A 9,433-nucleotide genomic window follows, 5' to 3' on the forward strand; every position below is an offset into this window, starting at 1 on the left:
GGAGAACTTCGATTTATTTTGTTTCATTGCACTCCGCTTGTATGTTACTGTTTCCATAAAATATTGATTTTGTTGATAACCTCTTCGTGCGTAATACATGCCTGGGAATGATGTGATATCGCCGCGCGAGATTAGCCGAGCGGTCTTAGGGGCTGCAGCCATGGATTGTGCGGCTGGTCCCAGCGGAGGTTCGAGTTCTCCCTCGGGCATGGGTGTGTGTGTTTGTCCTTAGGATGATTTAGATTAAATAGTGTTCAAGCTTAGGGACTGATGGCTATAGCAGTAAGCTTTCACACACATTTGAACATTTTTGATGTGATATCTCTACCATTTTAGGGATTTCAGTGCTATTTTACTGTTTTTATACTTGACTGCACTTTTCATATTTGTAGAAACTCACGATACACCTTTTCACTTAATATATGTGGCGACACATTGACACAAACAACGTCCGCCATCTAGTCAAACTTTCCATCAACCAAAATTTCTCGTAAACACGTCAAACACGATCTATGCCGGACAAACACGTGAAACAGCACCGTACACGGTCAGATATTTGACAAGCATAGTTACGTTTGACAAAATGTTTGATCGCTTACGTGGGCCTTGACTGTGCGGTACCGCACTGGAGGCTGCGTAGCGTGTGGCGCCCTCTGCAGCCATGGCTGCGTACACCGTGAGCCACCGTGGACACGCCGACTACGCACCGTATTCGTTGCTATTAACAAGTTCGTTCTCTTGTGTGCAATACTTTCTTGTTATGTAAATGAATAACAATAATTTTGTAATATATACGTAAAGCAAGGCGGTGACGGCTAGTCTGCGGTAGAACAGTTGTTGTTGTTGCTGTGGTCTTCAGTCCTGAGACTGGTTTGATGCAGCTCTCCATGCTACTCTATCCTGTGCAAGCTTCTTCATCTCCCAGTACCTACTGCAACCTACATCCTTCTGAATCTGCTTAGTGTATTCATCTCTTGGTCTCCCCCTACGATTTTTACCCTCCGCGCTGCCCTCCAATATTAAATTGGTGATCCCTTGATGCCTCAGAACATATCCTACCAACCGATCCCTTCTTCTGGTCAAGTTGTGCCACAAACTTCTCTTCTCCCCAATCCTATTCAATACTTCCTCATTATTTATGTGATCTACCCATCTAATCTTCAGCATTCTTCTGTAGCACCATATTTCGAAAGCTTCTATTCTCTTCTTGTCCAAACTATTTACCGTCCATGTTTCACTTCCATACATGGCTACACTCCATACAAATACTTTCAGAAATGATTTCCTGACACTTAAATCTATACTCGATGTTAACAAATTTCTCTTCTTCAGAAACGCTTTCCTTGCCATTGCCAGTCTACATTTTATATCCTCTCTACTTCGACCATCATCAGTTATTTTGCTCCCCAAATAGCAAAACTCCTTTACTACTTTAAGTGTCTCATTTCCTAATCTAATTCCCTCAGCATCACCCGACTTAATTCGACTACATTCCATTATCCTCGTTTTGCTTTTGTTGATGTTCATCTTATATCCTCCTTTCAAGACACTGTCCATTCCGTTCAACTGCTCTTCCAGGTCCTTTGCTGTCTCTGACAGAATTACAATGTCATCGGCAAACCTCAAGGTTTTTATTTCTTCTCCATGGATTTTAATACCTACTCCGAATTTTTCTTTTGTTTCCTTTACTGCTTGCTCAATATACAGATTGAATAACATCGGGGAGAGGCTACAACCCTGCCTCACTCCCTTCCCAACCACTGCTTCCCTTTCATGTCCCTCGACTCTTATAACTGCCATCTTGTTTCTGTACAAATTGTAAATAGCCTTTCGCTCCCTGTATTTTACCCCTGCCACCTTTAGAATTTGAAAGAGAGTATTCCAGTCAACATTGTCAAAAGCTTTCTCTAAGTCTACAAATGCTACAACAGTATCTACAACAGTATCTACAACAGTAGATATGGCGATGAAGAGTCTGCGTGGCAGGTACATGATTGTCGTTGCTCGAGTTAGCTCGCCCGTCTGTCATGCATGAAAGTAAACAAAATAATACTTGTGACTTCCATACAGTATTCTGCAGGTTTGTGTTATTCTGCATGCACCAATAATGTGAGAATGTGGCCAAAGTAACAGTTTCTCGTGCCGGAAATGTTTTATTTTGCAAGTGCAACGGCGGCGTGGTTAGAGGCGCCACCGTGTCACGGACTACGCCCTACCCCTCGCCGGAGGTTCGAGTCCTCCCTCGGGCATGGGTGTGTGTGTGTTGTTCTTAGCATCAGTTAGTTTATAGGGACTGATGACCTCAGCAGTTTGGTTCCATAGGAATTCACACACAATGGAACATTTTTTGCAAGTGCAATGGTAAACAGACGGCGGTAATGCTTGTTTCCAACCAAGATCTATCCAACAGAAGCAGACATAGACATATTACAGTTATCAAACACATTATATTAACCTTACGAGGAATATTACGATTGTATTTGAATATTTTTCGGCTTACTACACCATCGTCACCACCATCCAGTAGCAGACATTTCGTCGAACTGCCACAGCTAAGTGACTAACAATAATTCCAACTGTTACACAGATTTTCCTCAGAAAAATTGATGAATAGTTCATTTTCTGTTTTAATTAGCCAGTATTTCTGTTATGAAGGATTTGTTTTGTAAGAAATATGCTTTAACAATAACTGAGTTGGAAGTCCATTTACTCACTGTTGCTTCCAGTATTCACGTAATACATGATCTTGAAGCTCCAGTTTCATTCATTTTACATAATTTTATTTCTAAATATATTAACTCAAAATTATTTTTCATTTTGTCACTCTGTTCTCAGTAGTTTCTGTAAGGGTGCTGTATTACAGAATTTCTAACCTGTTCTTACTAAGCCCCCCCTAAAACTGGCGTTTCCGCCGCTTTGCCAGTCACCAAGTCTTCCGGCCACATTAATGCCGGCACACAAAAGCGGTTCCGCTGATAAAACATGTGCGCTGTGTGGGGGAGCACAGGTGGACCGGCGAAAAAAAGAGAAAAAAAAAACCATGATAGCACTTTACAGTTTCTTTCGATAAATGAATAATAGTGACAAATAGGAAGAATCCTTACTATTTTTGTCTCTTCCTTACTTCACGTAGTCTTCGACACAACGCAGATTCGCTTCACAGGCAGGCCGGTGCGGCCGAGCGGTTCTAGGCGCTTTAGTCTGGAACCGCGTGACCGCTACGGTCGCAGGTTCGAATCTTGCCTCGGGCATGGTTGTGTGTGATGTCCTTAGGTTAGGTTTAAGTAGTTCTAAGTTCTACGGGACTGATGACCTCAGATGTTAAGTCCCATAGTGCTCAGTGCCAGTTGAACCATTTCGCTTCACAGATGTCAGGAATTATCTGCCCCGAACCTAAGAGGAAATAACTGCAGGAAATTTCAGTTAATCAAGTGGACACACACATTTGTAAAATACCGAAATCAGTCTATTGCGCAGGGTGACGGTTGTCACATTAGTTGTCTCCTGATCATTCAGATGACCGTTTGTACCAATTTATTCCACACAGTCTTTTTCATTCATAAATAAATTGTTTAATCCATTTTGATCGGGGAACACTGCAGCTGTTTTCGTAAATTACGCTGGCAACGTCCGACTGCGAAGTCGCAAAAGAGCACTTTCTGCAAGATCAGTAAAAACACTTAATGAGATCTTCACCAAGGCCTTTACAGTTGAAGATTATTTTCCTATTTCAACTTTCAAAAAGCATCAAAGACATTCTCATACCAAACACAGCCAGATTCTCGTTTTTTTATGTAGTCTTGTATACAACTAAGGTATACCAGTAAAAGAAACAATTTCGGTACTAAGAATAACTTGCTTAATATAAAAAGATCAGTGTACCAGAAATTTTTGAGCTTGTTCAACTTCTAAACTTAGTGCTATAACATAACTACTTCAGCCTTAAAAAAAAAAAATTTATGAACAGGAAGATGACTTCGCAACGGGCAGTTGCGAAGCCAGCCTGTTAGTCAACATTTACATAAATCATTTAGAAATATCCTTTCTCATTGTCAATATGACAATGAACAAAAAATAATATATTACAAACGCTATGTAGATGATACACTAATCTGATTTGATGGAATAGTAGACGAAATTGATCAGTTTGCGAAAGATCTTAACAAATTGACGAAACTAGTAGGAGTTTCAATGTACGATACCATGAATATGTGGACATTCTCAAGCTTAACAACCTAAATATGTCAGCCTCGCCTCGCCCAACACCGGCACACAGGGATAAGCATAGAAAAAAACTTAGAGATATTACATTTTGCCGAAAAACTAACACAGATGAATTTGTTAGAGGACTTAGACATATACAGCCACATTCAGAATAAACCTCACTACATACTGAATGATCAACTAGAATTAAAAAGCCAAATGTACTCCGAAATTTCATCCAATTTCTTTAATTTGAAATGATAGAAATAGTAATTAATTGACATAGAGGATATTCATCGGCCATTACCAGCATCTTCCTAACCTAAATAATTAAATCTCTAACTGTACAAATTATCTCTACTACGTAGAAGTATCTTTGCAGTAACTCCATAAGTGTGCCATATCGATACACATATCGAGTTCTTTGGTACATCAGATCAGCAGCCGATGTAAACAAATATTCTGCCACCTTGTTTTTTTAGTTCAGTTCATTTATCAGTATCCATTGTAAAAAAATAAAAAAAACATTTGTCTTATAATATGTAAAGAAGGGCTCTTCAGGAAGCAAGTACATTGTATAGAGCACATATAAACGTAAACTACATTATCATAAAAGCTTTCTTATATTTTACCGCTAATGTTAAACATTTTGTAAACTATGCACCACAAAAACTTTGGTATATTTTAGGTCACAAACGTAGAACTTGCAAAGAATTCCACCTGACGATGGACTCAGGTCCGAAATTAGTAATGGTACAATAAAATCATTTTTAAGAAAGGCTTGTAGCTGGTTGGAGTATTTCCTACAGTGTAATATTCGTAAATGACTTCGCTAATCACTCAGGTTCGAGTGAGAGGTCATGACCTGACTTTGCATGAGTCAGCTGTCTTGTAGCTGGAAGCTGTCCTTTCGGATACGTCGCTTATTTATGTAAATACAAATTGCAGTTCCAGGAATTCCTCCTCGTTCATAGCATTCTGGCAGTTTGTTGAAAGTGGTCTATATTTGACAGTCGCAGACCATGGCGATCCCGAGCAACGTGGTGTGGGCCGTCAGACTCCTTTTAGTGCAAACTGAGCTGACTCGGTCCAAATGAACCGTTCTTGTGTGCGTCTCCACAGGCGAGTAATGCTACGGACCAAATGGTCTCGTCCGCGCCCAATGTCATCGTGCACTTGATTTCCTTCAGGTCCACTATCCCGGATCCTAGTTCAGCATTCCCTACTGTGAGGATCCCCTGCGCCATTACACACTAATCTGCCTGCAGCAGAGTCGGCGAAAGAAGATGCCTTATACTTGCAGAGAGTTTGGTACAGTTGCTTTGGGCGTATAACTGTCAATGTAAGGTGATTTTGTACATTTCTCTACGGCAACGGCCGGCCGCGGTGGTCTAGTGGTTCTAGGCGCGCAGTCCCGAACTGCGGGACTGCTACGGTCGCAGGTTCGAATCCTGCCTCGGGCATGGATGTGTGTGATGTCCTTAGGTTAGTTAGGTTTAAGTAGTTCTAAGTTCTAGGGGACTGATGACCACAGAAGTTAAGTCCCATAGTGCTCAGAGCCATTTGAACCATTTGAATCTACGGCAACGCCTCAGTGTTGTCACAGCTCCACTCATGATTACTGTTTTGTCCTGTAGCTGTTTGTGCATCGCAGTTGAAAGCTGGCAAAGACTCTGCTAGCTGTCAGGAAGCTTCTTTAGCTGACACTACGTTTTTATACATATGGCGAGTTTCAGTTCACCGTAGGCCATTTGGTAAATTCACTCGTTCATATGACACATAGAGCAGCTATGTCCAGTGAAAGCATGCATTTTCATTTTCTTTTGATAGTTTCATTTCAGGCCATAGTGAACCCTATAATCATTATTTGTAGAAGGCAAAGTCTCAACTGACTGACTCACCCACTGAGTCATCAACATCCAGCCCAAACCACTAAGGACAGAAACTTGAAACTGGCAGAGGCCTTTGATCCTATACTACAGGCGTCATTTAAAAGTTCTTTAAGAATGCTTTCATTCTAAAAGAAATTTCACACACTATGACATTTCCCCCAACCCATGAACCATGGACCTTGCCGTTGGTGGGGAGGCTTGCGTGCCTCAGCGAAACAGATAGTCGTACCGTAGGTGCAACCGTGCAACCACAACGGAGGGGTATCTGTTGAGAGGCCAGACGAACGTGTGGTTCCTGAAGAGGGGCAGCAGCCTTTTCAGTAGTTGCAGGGCCAACAGTCTGGATGATTGACTGATCTGGCCTTGTAACACTAACCAAAACGGCCTTGCTGTGCTGGCACTGCGAACGGCTGAAAGCAAGGGGAAACTACAACCGTAATTTTTCCCGAGGGCATGCAGCTTTACTGTATGGTTACATGATGATGGCGTCCTCTTGGGTAAAATATTCCGGAGGTAAAATAGTCCCCCATTCGGATCTCCGGGTGGGGACTACTCAAGAGGACGTCGTTATCAGGAGAAAGAAAGCAGGCATTCTACGGATCGGAGCGTGGAATGTCAGATCCCTTAATCAGGCAGGTAGGTTAGAAAATTTAAAAAGGGAAATAGATAGGTTGAAGTTAGATATAGTGGGAATTAGTGAAGTTCGGTGGCAGGAGGAACAAGTCAAGCGAATACAGGGTTATAAATACAAAATCAAATAGGGGTAATGCGCATAGTGAACGCATTATTATGGCCAACATAGACACGAAGCCCACGCCTACTATAAAGTACAAGTTTATATGCCAACTAGCTCTGCAGATGATGAAGAAATTGAAGAAATGTATGATGAGATAAAAGAAATTATTCAGATAGTGAAGGGAGACGAAAATTTAATAGTCATGGGTGACTGGAATTCGGTAGTAGGAAAAGGGAGAGAAGGAAACGTATAGGTGAATATGGACTGAGGGGAAGGAATGAAAGAGGAAGCCGCCTGGTAGAATTTTGAACAGAGCACAACTTAATCATAGCTAACACTTGGTTCAAGAATCATAAAAGAAGGTCGTATACATGGAAGAAGCCTGGAGATATTGACAGATTTCAGATAGATTATATAATGGTAAGACAGAGATTTAGGAACCAGGTTTTAAATTGTAAGACATTTCCAGGGGCAGATGTGGACTCTGACCACAATCTCTTGGTTATGAACTGTAGATTAAAACTGAATAAACTGAAAAAACGTAGGAATTTAAGGAGATGGGACGTGGATAAACTGACTAAACCAGAAGTTATACAGAGTTTCAGGGAGAGCATAAGGGAACAACTGACACGAATGGGGGAAAGAAATACAGTAGAAGAAGAATGGGTAGCTTTCAGGGATGAAATACTGAAGGCAGCAGAGGATAAAGTAGGTAAAAAGACAAGGGCTACTAGAAATCCTTGGGTAACAGAAGAAATATTGAAATTAATTGATGAAAGGAGAAAATATAAAAATGAAGTAAATGAAGCAGGCACAAAAGAATACAAACGTCTCAAAAATGAGATCGACAGGAAGTGCAAAATGGCTAAGCAGCGATGGCTAGAGGACAAATGTAAGGATGTAGAGGCTTATCTCACCAGGGGTAAGATACATACTGCCTGCAGGAAAATTAAAGAGACCTTTGGAGGAAGGAGAACCACTTGCATGAATATCAAGAGCTCAGATGGAAACCCAGTTCTAAGCAAAGAAAGGAAAGCAGAAAGGTGGAAGGATTATATAGAGGGTCTATACAAAGCCGATGTACTTGAGGACAATATTATGGAAATGGAAGAGGATGTAGATGAAGATGAAAGGGGAGATATGATATTGCGTTAAGAGTTTGACAAAGCACTGAAGGACCTAAGTCGAAACAAGGCCCCGGGAGTAGACAACATTCCATTAGAACTACTGACAGCCTTGGGAGAGCCAGTCCTGACAAAACTCTACCATCTGGTGAGCAAGATATATGAGACAGGCGAAATACCCTCAGACTTCAAGAAGAATATAATAATTCCAATCCCAAAGAAAGCAGGTGTTGACAGATGCGAAAATTACGGAACTGTCAGTTTAATAAGTCACGATTGCAAAATACTAATTTACAGGCAAATGGGAAAACTAGTAGAAGCCGACCTCGGGGAAGATCAGTTTGGATTCCATAGAAATATTGGAACACGTGAGGCAATACTGACCCTACGACTTATCTTAGAAGAGAGATTAAGGAAAGGCAAACCTACGTTTCTAGCATTTGTAGACTTAGAGAAAGCTTTTGACAATGTTGACTGGAATACTCTCTTTCAAATTCTCAAGGTGGCAGGGGTAAAATACAGGGAGCGAAAGGCTATTTACAATATGTACAGAAACCAGATGGCAGTTATAAGAGTCGAGGGACACGAAAGTGACGCAGTGGTTGGGAAGGGAGTGAGACAGGGTTGTAGCCTCTCCCCGATGTTCTTCAATCTGTATATTGAGCAAGCAGTGAAGGAAACAAAAGAAAAATTCGGAATAGGTATTAAAATCCATGGAGAAGAAATAAAAACTTTGAGGTTCGCCGATGACATTGTAATTCTGTCAGAGACAGCAAAAGACTTGGAACAGCAGCTGAACGGAATGGATAGAGTCTTGAAAGAAGGATATAAGATGAAAATAAACAAAAGCAAAAAGAGGATAATGGAATGTAGTCGAATTAAGTCGGGTGATGCTGAGGGAATTGGATTAGGAAAGGAGACACTTAAAGTAGTAAAGGAGTTTTGCTATTTGGGGAGCAAAATAACTGATGATGGTCGAAGTAGAGAAGATATAAAATGTAGAATGGGAATGGCAAGGAAAGCGTTTCTGAGGAAGAGAAATTTGTTAACATCGAGTATAGATTTGAGTGTCAGGAAGTCGTTTCTGAAAGTATTTGTGTGGAGTGTAGCCATGTATGGAAGTGAAACGTGGACGATAAATAGTTTGGACAAGAAGATGATAGACGCTTTTGAAATGTGGTGCTACAGAAAAATGCTGAAGATTAGATGGGTAGCTCACATAACGAGGCATCAAGGGATCACCAATTTAGTATTGGAGGGCAGCGTGGAGGGTAAAAATCGTAGAGGGAGACCAAGAGATGAATACACTAAGCAGATTGAGAAAGATGTAGGTTGCAGTAGTTACTGGGAGATGAAGAAGCTTGCACAGGATAGAGTAGCATGGAGAGTTGCATCAAACTAGTCTCAGGACTGAAGACCACAACAACAACAACAACATGACATTTCCAAAAGTATTTTTCGAAATGTCACCCATCAGG

The sequence above is a fragment of the Schistocerca cancellata genome, chromosome 8 (genome assembly GCF_023864275.1).
Source record: "Schistocerca cancellata isolate TAMUIC-IGC-003103 chromosome 8, iqSchCanc2.1, whole genome shotgun sequence".
In the NCBI taxonomy this organism is placed as follows: Eukaryota; Metazoa; Arthropoda; class Insecta; order Orthoptera; family Acrididae; genus Schistocerca; species Schistocerca cancellata.